This window comes from Lynx rufus, unplaced genomic scaffold, assembly GCF_022079265.1.
Source record: "Lynx rufus isolate CCGP_SWC_20201006 ecotype Redwood Valley unplaced genomic scaffold, mLynRuf1.p SCAF_22, whole genome shotgun sequence".
Taxonomy (NCBI): Eukaryota; Metazoa; Chordata; class Mammalia; order Carnivora; family Felidae; genus Lynx; species Lynx rufus.
Window position 1 is genome coordinate 9,228,236 of NW_025814837.1, and position 17,563 is coordinate 9,245,798.

The window sequence follows — 17,563 nt, forward strand, 5'->3', positions numbered from 1 at the left end:
GCCTATACAGCACATGCTGGTAATTGATTATATGATAGTGTTGCCTAGGGGCTTCAAGTGTCTTAGTTTGGTTTGTTCCAACTCACGGACTTCTTAGATGTGTCTGAAATCTTTGGCATATCCAGCCAAATGCCTGGGCAGAGCTTCACACAGTAAGAATTGGATCTGTATTTTTCTTTTTTTGATTTGGATAACAGCCCTGTCTGGGAACTTCCCTAGCCCTTCCCTAACTATTGAACTCTGATTTCAGGTAATAATTTGAGTTTAGAAATAACAAAAAAAAAATTAATTACAATTATTAAATACCTACTAGGTACCAAGTGCTGTGTATTTATATCTGAACACTTTTTTCTAATCCTATAATTTCTCCCAAGAAAGCGGTTTTTTTTCCTCTCATATTAGAGATGAAAAAACTGAGACTTCGGTTGAATTTCTTACCCCAGGTCTAAGACTATACAAATGGGCCAAAGATGAAATTTCAATCATTGTCCTAAGTTTATACGATTTCACCTGTCCCACAGCAGAAAGGAAGAAAAGACAACTAGTCACCTGGTTCTCGTCATGATGTCCATGAATCCTTTTTTTTGTTTTTTTAATATATGAAATTTATTATCAAATTGGTTTCCATACAACACCCAGTGCTCATCCCAAAAGATGCCCTCTTCAGTACCCATCAACTACCCTCCTCTCCCTCCCACCCTCCATCAACCCTCAGTTTGTTCTCAGTTGATGTCCATGAATCCTAATCTCCAAGCAGAAACGCACAGAATTGTCTCACTGAGAATTTGCTATGGACTCTGTACAGAAAACCCTACACTGTGACATCTGCCTCACAAGCCCCCGCACATCTTCCATCATCACCTACTGAATGGGGAATTCAGGCTGTCATCCTGGAAAGTAGCTCTGTGCCACCTTAGACACAGAGTTACCAAGGCACGGGTGGAATGCTAAGGCATCAGCACTCTCAAAAATCTCACTGCCTGACATTATTTGATGTGCATATTGGACATTTTGTTTGATTGTTTTTAATTCTTTTAATTTTATTATAATTTTATATAGTTTTTATCTACAGTATGATACATAGATGATAGATGATCGGTAGGCAGGTAGAGATAGATAGATAGATAGATAGATAGATAGATAGAGATAGATAAATGATAGTTTGCTTCAAGGTTTGTGCCATATGACTAATGACAGGTCACTTCGTGTGAAAATTCTGAAACAAGCACACCCACTAACCTCGAGTATTACACTGTCATTATAGTCACTATATTGTGACTTTTTTAAAGATTTAAAGTAAAGCCATGAAAGGATAAGATCATATCTTATTCATCTCTGAATTCCCAATCCTCAGCATACCTTCTGGCACATACTTCCTGACAAACAGCAATTTAAAAAGAGAGAAAAAAAAGTGCCACCCATCTATCACCTAAATGCCAATTTCATTTCCAGTGGAAAATCCAGTGCCTTCCCCTGAAATTTCCAGCGAGGCCTCTAGCTACAATTTCTTCTTGAAAATACTTGCCTACGACAACTTCTGTGCCCTGCATGGGGCATCTGCTCTTTTACCTCTGCCCCAAGATTGACCCCAATAGCCTTTCCACAGAGATGTTTTATATCCTAGCAACACAAACACAAACCATTAAAATTGAATATTAGATATCCTTGAGCTGACCAGAACTGCAACGATGTTGCCGTGTTTCCCTGTCATCAGTTCTCTCTTGTCTACTCTCTGTTCTGGGCACTCGAAGCGTCTGTTCGTTTCTAGTAGACAGCATTTGAGCTATTTCTTTTGTTTCCTTTCCTCTGGCTATTCCAGGTGCTAAGGTATCACCTGCAGTCCTAAGGGATATACAGAATTATTTTCAGAGATTAAAGTCTTTGCCAACTCTTAAGATAAAATATAAGTTTTAATCTCACAATGCAAGGAAGGAAAGAAAGGAATGGGAAGACAGAGGGGGAAAATGAGGACAGCAGAGTGGGGAGAGGACTATGGAAGCCACTTACAGCCCGTGGCTGCTGTGTAAGTATGCAGGGAAATTGTGTTTCAGTCTCAAAACTATGATAAGCCTCTTTCTAAATCATATAGCTGACTTGGGGAACAGGCTTCCTTTCTTTCTTTCTGTCCCTGCCTCCTGCTCCTCTCTCTTTAATGACATGGGATCAACATAAACAGCACATATTTTAAGTACACACGCGGATTTTTCCACATATGTAGACACCCGTGAAACTGTCATCTCAATCAGCAGAACGAATGTAGCCACCATCCCAACACCTCCCCAGCCCCTTTGTAAACCCATTAGACCTTACCCTGTCCTCAAGAAATCATTCATCTGCTTTCTGTCACTATAAATTAGTTTGCATTCTCTAGGATTTCATATAAATGAGATCGTATAGTATTAACTCTTTTTTTCAGTCAACATAATTATTCTGAGATCCATCATGTTTTCCATACATAAATAGTTCATTGTTTTTCTTTGCTGTGGAATTCCATTGTATGCATATATCAATATTTGTTCATCTGTTCACCTATTCATGAATATTGAGGTTATTTCCAGTTTGGCTATTACAAACAAGACCAATAAGAATGTGATATGTTTTCATTTTTCCTGGGTAAATATCTAAAAGTGGAATGGCTGGATCATATGACAGGCAAGCATTTAACATTTTAACAAACCACCAAACTGTTTTCCAAAGTGGTTGTACCATTTCGTGTCGCCACCAGCACTGTATGAGAGTTCTAGTTCCTCTGCATCCTTGTCTATATTAAGTATGGTCAGCCTTTGAAATTTTAGCCCTTCTGATAGTTGTGTGATGGTATCTTGTGGTGCTTTTAACTTGCAGTTCCCTCATGTCTAACGTTGTTCAGCATTTTTTCACATGCTCATATGCCATCCATGGATCTTCTTTGGTAAGCTCTCTGTTCAAACGTTTGCCCATTTTTAATTGGGGTGTTTATTTTCTCATTATTGGATTTTAAAGTTCTTTACCTATCCTAGATTTAATTCTTTAACAGATAAAAGCTTTGCAAATATTTTCCACCAGTCTATGGCTAGTCATTTCATTTACTTAACAGTGTCTTTTAAAGGGCAGTTGGGTGGCTCAGTTAAGCACCCAGCTCTGGAGGTCATGATCTCACAGTCATGAGGTAAAGCCCCATGTTGGGCTCTGTGCTAAGTGTGGAGCCTGTTTAAGATTCTCTCTCTCCCTCTCCCTCTGTCCCTCTCCTGCTCACACTCTCTATAAAATGAAATGAAATATGAAATGAAATGAAATGAAATGAAATGAAATGAAATGAAAGGCGTAATTTTAAAGAAGTATAAATTATCAATTTGTTCTATTATGGACCCCCCCTTTTTTGGAAATATATAAGAGATCTTTACCTACACCAAGGTCACAAAATTTTCTCCTTTGTTTTCTTCCAGAAGTTCTACTCTTTTAGATTTTGTGGTTAGTTTTATCATCCATTTGACTTATTTTTTTATATATTATAAGAAGTATGAGCCAAAGTTCATTTTTTGTGTAGGGGTCAAAGTTCATTGTTTTGTTTATGGATATCCAGGCTCTTGGCTGACAAGAATATTTTTCTCCACTGAATTGGCATTATACTTTTGTCAAAAATCAGTTGTCCATAGACCCTCTAATTTGTTTCATTGCTCTATTGTCTATCTTGATACTAATATCACACTGTCATAATTTCTGTACCTTTATAAGTCCTAATATTGAAAGTGTTCTCCCACCAACTTTGTTCTTTTTTTCCCACATAAGTGTTAAAATCAGCTTTTCAATATTTGCCAAAAAAAAAAAAAACCCACCATGATTTTGATTGGAATTGCATCAAATTTATAGATCAATTTTGGGAGGACTAATACCTAAATAATATTAACTCGTTCAACCCATGAAGAGTACATCTTTTCGTTTATTTATATCTCCCTTAATTTCTCCCAAAAGTATTTTATTGTTTTTAATGCACAGGTCTTTCATATATTTTGTCAGATTTATCTCTAAGTATTTTACATTTTTCATGCTATACTATAATACATGAGATATTTTTAATGTTCAGTTGTAAGAGTCTATTGTTAATATATTCAAATACATTTGCATATAAATCTTATATCCAGAAATCTTGCAAAAGTCACTTATTATTTAGAGTTCTTATAGATTCTATGTGATTTTGTATACAAATAATCATGTGAAAATGCAAATGAAAGTTTTACTTCTTCCTTCCTTATCTGGATAACTTTTCTTTCTTTTTCTTGCTTGACTCCACTGGCTTGAATCTCCAATTAGATTTTTTTTTTTGCTTTTTTTTGTTTGTTTGTTTGTTTTTAATTTATTTTTTTTAAGAGAGAGTGTGTGCACTTGCAAGCATGGGGAGGAACGGAAAGAGAGTAAGCAGGGCTTCATGCGCAGCATGGAGCCTGATGTGGGGCTTAATCCCACGATGCTGAGATCATGACCTGAGCCAAAATCAAGAGTCAGATGCTTAACCAACTGAGCCACCCAGGTGCCCCTCCAATGCATTGTTGAATAGAAGTGGTGAGAGTAAGCATCCTTGTCTTTTTCCTAGTTCTAGGAGGAAAACATTCAGCCTTTCATCATTAAGTGTGTTAGCTACTGTCATCAGATTGAGTACATTTCTAATCCTGGTTTCCTGAGAGGTTTTGTTTTTTCCTTAATGGGGAATAATTTTGTTGGATTTTGTCAAATACTTTTTCTAGTGAGATGATCATAAGCATTTTCTTTTTTGGATATGGAAATGTCAAACCACCTTTGAATTCCCATGGTCAGCCCTGTTTGGTCATGATGTATTATCCTTTATGTGTGTGTGTGTGTATGTGTATAGACATATATGTATGTATATGTATACATATACATATATGTATATACACACATATATATAGTTGGATTTTATTTGTTTAAATGTTATTTAGAATTTTTGCATCTGTGCTCATGAAAAATATTGGGCTATCATTTTCTTTCCTTGCAATATCTTTGATAGGGTGCAGGCTAATTCTGACCTCATAAAATGAATTGGGAAGTAACCTCTCCATTTTAAAGGGAAAAAACATACACCCACAGTATTCTGATTTTTGGAGCCATAAATATCCAATCCTCCATGTTTAAAAGGAGTTATTTTGTGATCTCCTTTTCTTTTACGTATTTCTCATATGATATGCTCTCCAGAACCTGACCTTTATGCTCTTTATCTTGAAAAGTGACAAACTTCTACACTCCTTCTTAAAAATGGGACTCTGAGGAGAACACAGCTTAGCAACGTTTTCTTACCACTTTATTGAACAGTAGGACTTTCACATCCTTTAGTCTTGTCATTTAACTTTTATTAATGCAGCCAAAGATGGCTTTACTACAAACTAAGTCCTTTTCCATCATCACTGCCATTAAGCCATGTTATAATGTCACAACAAGAGCCCAAATGAAAGGATCCTATCCTTCTATCCTTGAGAGTAAACTTCACTATGCCTTTATCCAAATAGAGAAGGATTCTTCTTAAAACACGCATGCGGGACAGATCTAAGGAATGCAAACCTCTTACCCTTTGGCTGGTGACTACAACCAAATAAAAAAAAAATCTATGAATACAAAGAAAGCCTTTTGTTGGGAAGTCCTCCAAAGTGGCCTTTATAAGAAGCCTTGGACAGCAAGTTACTAGCCAAAGACCAGATCTAGGCATCATGAGAAAATTGGAGGCTAGGTGTGATTGGACAACTGTAGGTATTGGCACCAACAGAACAATTCTTTTCTCTTGTTTGTATGAGTCTTTTGATTTAAAACAATAATATTTGTTACTTGTACTTTGACCTAAATAAATCAAAAAAAGACTGGCTTGATATGAAAAGAGACTCTTATTCAGTGTCTCAGGAGTAGCATACTTTATCTTGAGACAACTGGTAGTAACTGTCTCCTAATTACAGGCTGTATGCCAATAAGACATGGAGCAACTAAGATGAGAAATTCAAGAGTTAACTTTTATCTCAAATTTACTGACCTTTGGTAGACCATGAGCTGTAAAGAAATTTAACAGAATATTTGGCAAATAATAGATAATGTATAAGTGTTTGCTACATAAGCGAGTAAGTAACTAACATAACAACAAAGTGACAGAATGAATGAATGGGTTGGTCCTGTCATCATCCAGGATAAAGGGACAAAGAAACAGATGGTACCATCAAATCAGAGCAATTCAAGGAGGGCTTATGTACAAACACCGATTACAAAGACATGAGTAAGCTATAGCAGAAACAAAGGATGGTGCAGAAATCCTGGGCCAATAGTAGTGGAGCTGTTGCCACCTCCAGACCTAAAGGAGAGGGAGAAGGCATGGAAGCCCATTGATGTAATCTGTACAGATCAGCCTACCAAAGCAGAGAGTGGGGAGGAGAAGGGTGGATAGAGGGTCTCAAGGAATAAGCAGAGGATATTCATTACAAATAGGCTTTGCACCAGGCCTAAGAGCAATCAGCTCCAGAAAAGGAATGCTACCAATGCAACAGGTTGATCTTCAAGCTGTGGAAGGAGTGTCTAAATAAGCTGATATAAATAGCATAAAAGAAAATATAGCTCAAATGATGTCTGGGGCACAAGGACACCAAAATGTTAATAATACTCCCTCAGAAAAGTGTCTGACCTCAAATTTACCAAAGACCAGTTTTCAAGCAGGTCAACCATAGGGATTTGATACCTTTCCTCTGATAGCAACCAGGAGGTGGTAGAGACCAATAAAGGGAACTTTAAAAATGGTCCTGAGTTGGTATACTGTTAATCATGTTAGTATACTGTTGGTTATTTTTTAACTAAAAAAAAAAAAAGTTCTTTTAAAACCTAATTTCTTAAACCATTGTCAAAGTGAGAATTCTGAACTAAAAAAGAACATAAGAGTCCACTGTACTGGTATCCAAAATCAAAGTCTCCTCCAGGCAAATTTACGATTATGATTTAATATCAGACAGGCAGTGGCCTCTAATCTCTCAGCTCATGCCTTTCCCCTTTTACTCATGTTAGTGTAGTGATAAATGATGTAGAATTTCTGAGAGAGAGAGAGAGAAAATTATGCCCAATATAAAAAGTGGTTGAAAAAGCTGATTACAGAGTCATTAGCCCCTGTGGGCTCATTTTATTGCTATAAAGTCATCATTCAAGTAGACATATATTTAGCTTCTGTGGCCTTCGTTTGTGGTAAGCAAAATAATCTCAGACAAAAAAAGGGAGCCCAAGTTCAAACTTCCTATTTTTAGTGATGTGACAACCAATTTGCTAAATTAGAAAAGCCCAGCGCAGAAGCAGAGGAATGTCATCAGTTTGCATTCCTTGTACTGTGTGCTGCTCAGACCACATCTAGGGACAGGTTTACTCCTAGATCACATGTTCTATTTGGAACACTTGGAATCCAACATGTGGCCAGAAAAAGGTACCAAAGATGGTGAGGAGCTTATACACACCTTGACACTGAGGAACAGTTGAAGGAACTGGACATATTTAGTCTAGGAAATAGAAGCCTATATGGAACAAAAAGTCTTTTGATTTAATTTTTGGACTTACTGTGGAAAACAGATCGATTTATTCTCTAGCTAGTTCAAATAATTTATGGAAAAACACTTCCAATTCAAGGTGAAACATTTATTCATGCATTCATTCATTCATTCATTCAATATTTATAGACCAAATATAATTTTTCTATTATTGTGCTAGGTTCTAAAAGCTAAAGAAGAATTTATCAGCAAACACTGATTTTAAAAATTGTGAACTCGGGGCGCCTGGGTGGCTCAGTTGGTTGAGCGTCCGACTTCAGCTCAGGTCACGATCTCGCGGTCCGTGAGTTCGAGCCCCGCGTCGGGCTCTGGGCTGATGGCTCAGAGCCTGGGGCCTGCTTCCGATTCTGTGTCTCCCTCTCTCTGCCCCTCCCCCATTCATGCTCTGTCTCTCTCTGTCTCAAAAAATAAATAAACGTGGGGCGCCTGGGTGGCGCAGTCGGTTAAGCGTCCGACTTCAGCCAGGTCACGATCTCGCGGTCCGGGAGTTCGAGCCCCGCGTCAGGCTCTGGGCTGATGGCTCAGAGCCTGGAGCCTGTTTCCGATTCTGTGTCTCCCTCTCTCTCTGCCCCTCCCCCGTTCATGCTCTGTCTCTCTCTGTCCCAAAAAAAATAAATAAACGTTGAAAAAAAAAAAATTAAAAAAAAAAATAAATAAACGTTAAAAAAAATTAAAAAAAAAAATTGTGAACTCTAGGGGCACCTGGGTGGCTTAGTCGGTTGAGTGTCTGAGTTCAGCTCAGGGCATGATCTCACAGTTTGTGGGTTCAAACCCCACGTCAGGCTCTGTGCTGACAGCTCAGAACCTGGAGCCTGCTTCAGATTCTGTGTCTCCCCCTCTCTCTCCACCCCACCCCTGCTTGTGTCTCTCTCCCCCTCAAATAAATAAACATTAAAAAAAATTTTTTTTTAATTGTGAACTCTTACTTGTGGGTCTGTAATCAAACACTATCTGTGAGTGGTAGTATAGAAGGCAGAATGTTTGTGTTTCTTATTTTAATGTGCACACAAATCACCTGGGAAACTGAATATCCACAGGTTCTAATGCAGTAGATCTGGGCTGGGGCCTGAGATTGTACATTTCCAGTAAGTTCCCTGTTGATCCAGACGCTGCTGGTCTGTGGGCCATTCTTTGATTTAGCACAGCATTAAGGTCATTGCCTCTCCTATATTCTCTGATTTTAGTGAGAATCAGCGGACCTATTTTATGTCATCTCAGATGTGATGTGTCGCCTTTCAGATAAAGAAACAAAATTAGAAGACGTTTTTGGTCAGACATCTGTCACTAGAAGAGTGAGGTTTGGTGCTGCATCCCACTTTGCAACTGCATCCTGGTTAAGCTGTTTTGCCCACCCTTTTAGTATAAATTGCAAGCCATGTGAAAAGAACACACCAGTACACAATCTCCATTCAAAATCTTAGTTCTGAGCTACTCTCCTTGACCTTTGCTCATGTTCATCCCATCCCGTCGTAGTCCATCTTATGCTCTAATTCCCTAGCACTGAAATTTTGTTTGCCCTTCAGAAGTGACATTTAGGGCTTTTTTTTTCAGGTTCAACCATGGAGTACTTCAGCAATGATCTTGGTATCTTCCCTATTACTTTTTACCCTCTGTGAGGACCCAGGCTTCTCAGTAAACATTCTTGCCCTTCAGCTCAGAATCAGTCTCCTTAAAACAGTGTCTGCCACTATCCTGAGTAGGAATTGAATACATTGAGGCTATTGAGATCAATTTGCCATCTCAGGTGGCCCAGAATGATTGCAGATTTCCAGAAATTATTAGGAAGGTGGAGTTTATCCAATATAATATCCAAACACAGTCTATTTTTTTCTGTAAGTGAAAAAGTCTGAGGAGAATACTGATAAAACTGATACTAGAGATTCATCTAAGTAATGATAGTTACAATCCTTGGGAAGGATGATTCTTCAGAAGATAAACTAAGAGTTTACAAGTTTAGAAATGTATTCCATTTTATAGGCAAACTCTCCAAATTACCTCTTATCAAAAATTCATCCTTAGGTGTTTCCATACGGTTTTAATAAATTTGACTACTAAACTGAATAAAAGACACTAGAAAAACATACAATCATTGAGAGAAACTGGAGTGAATTTAATAAGAATGAGCTAATTTTTAATCAGTCTAAACAATGTCCCTCAATTTGCAGAATATATTCAAACAGAGCAACCCAGAGGGGTGGCCATTCCCTCTCATATTTATACCCACCATCTATGAACTATGACAGAAGTTCTTGTCTGAAGACTCCCCTCACACTAATAACTTGTATTCTGTTATTTGCTATGTATTAGACTTGGTTCCCCCCCCTGCCAAAAAAAAATTATAAACTCTTACAGGTAAAGCCTTTGTTTGATTCTTCCTTTGAATTTTCCTCAGCACTGGGCAGTAAACAATACTTATTGTTTTATTAACAAGTATAAACAAAACTTATTGTTTTATTATTAAAGATGTTAAAACAAATTATTTTACCTGCAAGAGATATTACATCTGCTTTCCATTTGGTAAGAAGTGAGTCACTTGGAACTGGTGCTCAGGGGGCAGAAAATTGTAAATATGGCAGAGACATTTTGGACTACTGTTTTGAATTCTAGAAAAAAAGGCAAGGCAAAGATTCTCTGGGACAAATGTGTGCAGTCAACTGGGTTAGAGGAAGGAGGCTGGGCAGGCTCTTTACTGTCATTTCACCATATTGCCTGTGGTATCCACTGCTTCAAAACTACTATGACCCCTACTTGCACATAAAAACAAAAGGGTGTGAGGACACCTTGCTACTAAGGCGTTCAAGAAGAAAGACAGGTTTGTGTCTTATATGTACCATGTTTGTGTGGTGATCATTTGAAACACTTCAAAATCTGTAAGGATTTGTGACCCTGTAAGGAATCAGTAGCCATGTGCTTTCCTGTTTCTCTTTTCAGAACAAAGTTGTGTCATTCTCCTTCCCCATCTTTTTCTTCTGTGGTTCCTCAGCCCATGCCTTAAAAAAAATGTTTATTTATTTTGAAAGAGAGAGAGAAAGAGTACATATGAGTGGCGTAGGGGCAGAGAGAGAGGGAGAGAGAGAATCCCAAGCAGGCTCCACACTCTGCTCAGCTGTTGTCTCCCACAACTGTGAGATCATGACTTGGGCTGAAATCAAGAACTGGATACTTAACCAACTGAGCCACCCAAGTGCTTCTTAGCCTGTGCCTTTATGTGAGCCTTGGGCTCCATGCTATATCTGTGTCAGCTTGGCCAGGCCACTGGGTGCCAATATTTGGCCAAACATTATTCTGGATGTTTCTGTGAGAGTGTTTTTGGATAAGATTTAAGTTGGTGGACTTTGAGTAAAGCAGATTACCCTCCATAGTGTAGGTGGGCCTCAATCAATCAGTTGAGGACCTGATTAGAACAAAAGACTGACCTCCCCTAAGCAAGAGAGAATTCTGCTGCTGAAGCTTTTGGACTTAAACTATAATGTCAACTTTCCCTGTTCTCCAGTCCAATGACCCACTCTGCTGATTCTGGCAGCCTCCATAATCACTTGAGTCAATTTCTTAAAATCTCTCTCTCTCTCTCTCTCTCTTTCTCTCTTTCTCCGTACATACACACTCTCTCACCTCCTATTGGTTCTGTTTCTTTGGAAAACCCTCACAAATATAGGCTTCTTTCACTGTGACATTTGGAAGTTTGCCCTTTCTCACATAACCACAATGGCCACAAACCATTAAAAGAAACTCAAACGATCAAATGAAGAAGGTACTGACATGAAAGTAGCCTATCCTCAGTTTCCAAACAGACTGCAGCACAGTGCAGATAAAGGAAACAAACAGCTGGATAAACTGGAAAACTTCCAGTATTTTCCCCACTGTGACAGAAAACTTCTTAGACAAGCCTCTGTATTTCAGGAGTTAAACTTCCACTTCTTCTGTCTGTCAGGACATGAAGACTGTTCTGTTGAACTTGGTAAGAAATGGATGATTGAAGGGGGTAGGCTGTTCAGTTAATAAGGATGTCAGGGAAAACTGGGGTCCCAGAGCTTTTAAAATGGAGAATATAGAACTGAAAAAGTGAGCAACAGCAATCAAATGGAAGAAGGTCCTAATTTTAAGACAGAAGCAACAGAAGCTACAAGCGTGCTTCATAGGAAACCTGGAAATTCACTGGTGAATCTCAGCCACGGCATTCTACTCTACTTTCTTTAATTTGATCTCTGTCCACCACTAGAGAGCAAGGGTGATATTTGTTCATGTTTACAGGCCATAGCATACAATCATTTTTCCAGTTCCCCACTGTCTAAAAACAATTGTTTCTCCGACAAAGACCATTATTGACTATAAAAATTCAGCGACAGAGAAAAGAATAAATTTCAAACAGTTGTACTTTTCTGATGAGTAATGTATAGAAAGATTTCCTCTACAAAGTAGGAGGTCTCTTCATAATCTTTAAGTGGATCTTGGACAGTTTCTCAGCAAGTGTATTTCATTTCTTCACAGTTTCAAAAACCATGAAATCCTTAGTCTTCCAACTGCTGACTTTGAATTTGTCTGTAATTCAACACATCTGTGATTATCTCTGGACAGGGAAAACAATAAAAGAAGTGAAACCACTGAAAATTCCACTTACACTCCCAAGTGCCCTTACAACTTGCAACTTGTCCTAGTACCTCTCCTTTCCCCATCCTTTTTTTTTTTTCGTCTCCCAAACAGTGATAAGCCCAAGGTTACATATTATCTACAGTTTTCAAATCAATATTACCTTATATCACTATTGCTGCACAGTTTAGGGCTTTGCGGCTAGCTACCATGACAATAGATGCACAGCCTGGAACCAGTTTTAGTTAATTAGAGTCAATCAATCCAAACTTTGCTAACTTACTCATGTGAAACAATAGTATAATGAACCAAAGTCGGCAAGATGATTGGGAAACACAAATTATTGCACCCTGATAAATTAAATGTGACTATTACAAAACCTTCTTTCTAAATGAACACTCAGGGAAGGAATATGAGTCTTTCATATAATTAAGAATACAGGGAAAATAAACCTAAAGGAGCTATTAAAAACCCCACCTTTTTTTGTTTTTAAGGAAGAAAAATAAAGGTTGTGTTATGGAAAGATCTTGTAGCATCTTTATGCATTAATTTGGGAAAATAACTTCCTGTTGGTTCTGGTCCTTGGATAGAGTAGGCAGAAAAGCAGGCCATGCATATATGGGGATGCCAGAACCACGGCAGGGTGGTGAAAGAGCAAAAGGGGAGAGACAGGCTTAAACCTCTGTGTCTGTGTGTGCGCAGTGTTAAGAGTGTGGGTGTACGTGACCCAGGGGTCAGTGCTTTGGGTAATGTATGGAATTGAATGGAAGCATTTCCCTAGAACTCTGGCAGATCTGATGTGCTATCATTGGTGTTTGTGGCACACATGCTGAACCCAAGGGCTGCAGTAGACTAAGTAAAATATACAGCCATTTTACACATGGAACTGATAGAAGACAAACCCAAGATTCAACCTTCCAGTAGCCAAGCATTGCTGTTGCTTTACCCCAGGGTAACCTGTGAATCCTATCAGAACTGTTACTTGGGTTAAAAAAACATGTTGATGATTAAACGGGGACTAAAAGAACTTTTGCAATGGAAGTTGATAGGAAGATAGTAGATGCCCCATTTGGGAAGCAAAAAGAAACTGGAAAGGAGATTGAGGAGGGTAGAGAAAGGAAAACAATGCAGAAGGATAACTTTTAAAACAAGATTCATCTGTCTCACCTTAAGCTAAAAGTGGTCCAATTATTGGCTGTTGGCAGTGAAACAGCTCACATAAAAACTTTGTAAGAGGCAGAATCAAAGAGCTCTCACCTGAAGTTTGAAGACCTGGGTGGGGGGGTCCTCTCCCAGCCAGTTAAAAGATCTATTTGACCTCTGTTTCCTTATCTGCAAAATGGGGTGTTGAGGTAGATCATCACTGAAAAAGCTTCCAACTCAAAATATCCCAACTGCTGGTACAATTTCAAGAAAAGTTTTTAATAATTTACTTATAATGACACGTGTTAACTAACATTATAAACTGAATGTCTCCAAACTCAAAAGTTGAAAAGTAACCCCCAGTGTAATGGTATTAGGAGGTGAAGCCTTTGGGAGATGCTTAGGTTTTGCAGGTAGAGCCCTCATTAATGAGATTAGTGCCCAAATAGAAGAGGCCTCAAAGAGCTCTCTCATCCATTCCACTATGTGAGGACACAGGAATCCATAAACCCAGAAGGAGACTCTTACCAGACACTGAATTTGCTGGCACTTTGATCTTGGACTTCCCAGCCTCCAGAACTGTGAGAAATAAATGCTTGTGGTTGAAGTCACCCCATCTATAGTACTTCTGTGACAACAGCCCAAATGAGCCAAAACAACTACTGAGCTACTTTGTTACCTTCTGTTCCATAGTCAGGCAGATCCGGGCAAATGCCAAAGATGCTTAGTGCGGTTCATAAAGACATCATATGTCTTTACATATTGCTTTACACTGAGCTCTCACCTGTTTTCTCATACTCTTAAATAACAGCCAACTTGCAGTCTTTATACAGTTCTTATATGTCTGTCTAAGCTCATATACATTTTATTGTCACTTACCAGGGGCATAAACAGAGCCTGTCTTAAAGGGGGTTTAAAGGTTGGCCCTGCATCCATGGTGAGACTTGGTATCTGTACCTTGCTGGGCTGGTAGGAGACAGCTTTTGTTTAATTTTCCTTATTCTTTAAAGGCAGTTGCTGCAATGATAAAGTGACTCACTCTTCCTCATGTCATGAATGAATTGTCAAATAATTTGAAGCTTCTAGAAGACAGGAAATAGAAGTTATATGGCTTTCAGTGTCCTATAATGTCTAACACAGTGTTTCAGCTACAGACGGGCTTAATCAATAGCTATTAGATGATGGATAGTTGCATAGATGAAAGAATAGACTGCAGGTGGATGGGGAATAAACATATGAATAAACGGAAAGTCAATATAAACACTGGCATATAGTTGATATTTCCTTGCATTTGGAAAACTTAATGTCCTTATATTTAGAGACTAACTTTGGGAAATGGCAATATGACAGAATCCTACACATTTTTATATGCATTTAACATATTCATACTCATTTAACTACTAAAAAAATGTAACTAAAAGATAACAAAGTAATTTTTAACATCTCAACGATGTGTGATGTGACTGATTTAATTCCACCTACCATATCTCAGATTCAAATCCTATCATTAACAGTGAAATGAATTCAAACTAAGGGTTTACTTTCCAGATATATAGTTTTTATCTATAACTTAAATCTCACAAAACCAGTTGCTTCTCCCCAAACCACATAAAAACCACAAAGTATTTCATTGGCCATGACACCGCCAATTGGTGATGAAAAATTTGCTTGTACTTTTGACATTTCTGTGTAAAACAACAGCTGCTTCACTCACTTGGAAGCAGCCTTTTTCCCCCACTGGGGATTCTTATCCCCAGTGGAGGTGGGTGGGCATCTTGCTGGCAATGTTGCATGCATACAGAGATTCTTAGATACTCCATAGCTGACAGCTAAAATGAACTCATTCTGTGAAGGATATGTTTTCCGGTGGAAGACAGCCAGACCTGCTTTCCTTTGGGGAATAGAGTATGAGGGGTACCATGGCCCTGTTCTCATCATAGTGAGTCTAACACCCACAGTCACATGGGGCCAACCATGTACATTATAGAAACCAAAGGCTAATACTTTAAATTCATCTTAACTACCAGAAGGAAACTTCTAGGTCAAAAATGAGCAGACAGTTTAAAGCAGAAATGTACCTGTAAATTTACTGGGTCCTCCTCTTTCCCTCCTATCATCACCACCATAAATAGCATCATTATTATTCTCTCATTTGCCCTACATTCTTACGTTTCAAAGTTCCTGAAACTTGAATATTGTTTGTGCCCTTTTCCTCTGGCCCCCCTTCTTTTACTGCAAGTACCTTAAATCATACATTTAATGAACACCCTCATTTCTTGTGCTCCTAAAATTCAACCCAAGGGAAGAAATGAGATGAGTTTCATTTAGGCACATAACCTCAAAAGGTCAAGCCCTTAGAAGGTGGCCGTCATTCTGATGTATTCTTTTTTTTTTTTTTTTAATTTTTTTTCAACGTTTTTTATTTATTTTTGGGACAGAGAGAGACAGAGCATGAACGGGGGAGGGGCAGAGAGAGAGGGAGACACAGAATCGGAAACAGGCTCCAGGCTCCGAGCCATCAGCCCAGAGCCTGATGCGGGGCTCGAATTCACGGACCGCGAGATCGTGACCTGGCTGAAGTCGGACGCTTAACCGACTGCGCCACCCAGGCGCCCCTCTGATGTATTCTATACTAATTATTTTGGCCCAGATCCTGCTGGTTGTGTTCCCACCATCATCACAACCCACCTTGTGAATGGCTCTTCCTTCCTCATTAGCTCCACACCTATCATGCGGAGTTTCAGTGCAAATCTGAGACTAGGTCTGCATGAACTCAGGATATTCCCCTAGAGCATGGAATGCAAGTAGGAGTCAGAAGGCTCCACTTTATGTCTTGCTGCCACTATGTAGTGGATCTGCTAAGCTCACAGAGTTGTCATAAGGATGAAAGTACTTATTTAAAGGGCACAGGGATTTGTTAATGTTGGCTATGGCAATTCATAGTAGCATAGAAAGAACTCTAAGTGTGGAGATTTCAAGTCTGTCTTCAGCCACTTGTTAGCTATGTGACATCACTTAACCTCTCTGAACTTCATTATCAGTATCTATAAAATGATATGATAACATGATTTGAGTGATATGAATGATAACATGATTTGAGTGATATGAATGTGCGTATGTATGTGTATATATACACATATATAGAAATACAAACCATGACACTTCTCTGACTTTTCTAAGTGCCTATTTCAGAAAGGCATGGGAAGTTGCTGAGTACCTGACTCCGGTCCTCAAGGAATCAAAGTTTGGGGGAACAGGTGTTATCAACCCAGAAGAGTTTGTGGCAAGCTGGAGAGCACTTAGCCTACCACTGTCCAACATGGTAATGGGCTACAGGGAAAGAATTGAAAGTGAAGGCACACCTACCAACAGGCAAACAATTTTGGGGTCACCAAAAATGTGCCATGCTACAATACAAGCGATGCAAATAGATGGAATATTCACCTGACTTGGAAGCTATCATTGAAGAAGATGCTGGTGATGGGGGATGGGTAGCTACATGTCATAACACAGGTATTGCAGGAATTACTGAAGCAGTTAAGGAGATTACATTGGAAAGCAAGGACAGCATAAAACTTCAAGATCGCTCAGTAGGATTGAAGAGGAGGAAGAGGAAGATGAAGGAGAAGCTTCAGATATGGAAGAATGGGAAGAAAGTGGATTGTGGGAAACAGATGAAGCTTCCCTAGACACAAGGAAAATAGTAGAATTAGCTTGTGAAACCAAAACTGATGCTGCCAACCCAAACTTACGACCAGACACCGTGACTATGGTTGTTCAGCTATGATGAGCAAAGGTAGCCTTTAACAGTTGAACACATGTGTGAAGACATCACTCAACATCAGGTGAAGAAAACAGTGACCATTGAAAATCAGCCTCATCTCCCACCACCTCCTATGTGTTCAGTTCACCCATGCAGGCATACTGAGGCAATGAGGAAATCGTTAAGACTGTTGCAGGAGGGGAGAACTTGGTGTTCATACACATTTTCTTATTTTCTTGAAATTTGTACAGTCTGTCATTCCAACAGAATATGGCTACACAAGACCCTTCACAATGTAAGGAGAGAGCATAGGGTCTATCCTAATTATTCATTCTATTTTTTAAAGAATTAATGCATAGATGTGACCATTGACCATATTCACCAATATGTACAATGTCTCTAATAAAGGAACTTGTGTGTTTATGCATTAAATTTTAAAAGTTCCACCAAATGGCTATTTCACTGATGATCTGTGTTAAACAATTTAAGAATGTCTTTGATAATCTTCTAATAATTTCTG

The 17,563-nt window shown here is 38.8% G+C and overlaps 1 pseudogene; it reads left to right on the forward strand.

Annotated features, from left to right (window-relative positions):
* Window positions 1-1,964: 1,964 nt before the first annotated feature.
* Window positions 1,965-17,342, forward strand: LOC124517532 (ubiquitin-like-conjugating enzyme ATG3; annotated as a pseudogene).
* The last annotated feature ends 221 nt before the right edge of the window (window positions 17,343-17,563 follow it).